This window comes from Octodon degus, unplaced genomic scaffold (genome assembly GCF_000260255.1).
Source record: "Octodon degus isolate 3935 unplaced genomic scaffold, OctDeg1.0 scaffold00268, whole genome shotgun sequence".
NCBI lineage: Eukaryota > Metazoa > Chordata > Mammalia > Rodentia > Octodontidae > Octodon > Octodon degus.
The window spans coordinates 2,232,717-2,233,680 of record NW_004524844.1 but is presented as its reverse complement, the minus strand read 5'-3'; the positions used below and the strand labels follow the sequence as shown (position 1 = coordinate 2,233,680).

The following is a 964-nucleotide window of genomic DNA, read 5'->3' as shown; positions in this document are numbered from 1 at the left end:
ACCAACACATTCGTATCATCTATTCTTCAACTGGTTTGAAAAAAAAGTATGGAAAATCAAAAGCTGCCAGGAAGTTCCTATTTCCATTTCATCACTCCAAAGCTAACAATAATAAGGTCAAGGAAGAGAATGATGGCCATAGCTTTTGGAGAGGTGAGGATCCCAGAAGCCTGAACAAATCCTCCATCAGGTGCACCCAGGAGAGGGAGGGCGTCTTCGGGGGCTCAACTCCCAGTCCTCCTCCAGACATCAAGGATCTATGCCTTGAGGGCCAAGGTGCCTCCCGACCCTTACCTGCGCCCCCAGGAAGGAGCTGTCTGCCCACACCAGCTGCAGCAGGGCTGTCAGTGCACCAGCTGGTCCATCAGACACAAAAGAACCCCAAGGACTTCCAGATCACAAAGACTCCCCCTGTGAAATCTCTTTCAAGTGTGATGGGAACAGAAATGAGTTTCATTCAGGAAATTCTTGCCCAGTTTCCTCTTTGGAGAGCGATTTAAGCCTAGAGAAAAATGAGTCAGAACTTCACTTGTATGTAGTTTCCACAACCTCATCGCTATTTCTGCACTTAAAAAGTTCATGGAACAATTATGTTATAAAAGCTACTCTTTTGCAAGATCTCCTTCATGCTGCCGAGCTCAGGCCTGTTATCAGAAGTCAGAAGCCATACAGACCAGTGACCTTTTCTACTTCCTTGTGAACAAACTTCACGAGTACTTGCCGGAGCCTAAGGATAAGAACGAGCTGCATAATAAAAGCCAGAGGGCTGATGAGCTGGTGGCATGCATTGAAATTACACAGACTCTAGGACTGATGTTCAGAGAGACAGAAACTGAATCATCACGCCTGAACACACTTGCAGCTAAGAAGGGAACACTATTTGATCTCTTGGTAATTTTAATTAGCAAACCTCAGATTCCAAAATCATGCCCTACGTTTGATATCCATTTGGAGGCTGATTCAA

At 45.4% G+C, this 964-nt stretch overlaps 1 pseudogene; it reads left to right on the top strand.

Moving 5' to 3' along the window:
- Positions 1–8: 8 nt before the first annotated feature.
- LOC101567604 overlaps positions 9–964 on the top strand; it is a 12,404-nt pseudogene continuing 11,448 nt past the window's right edge.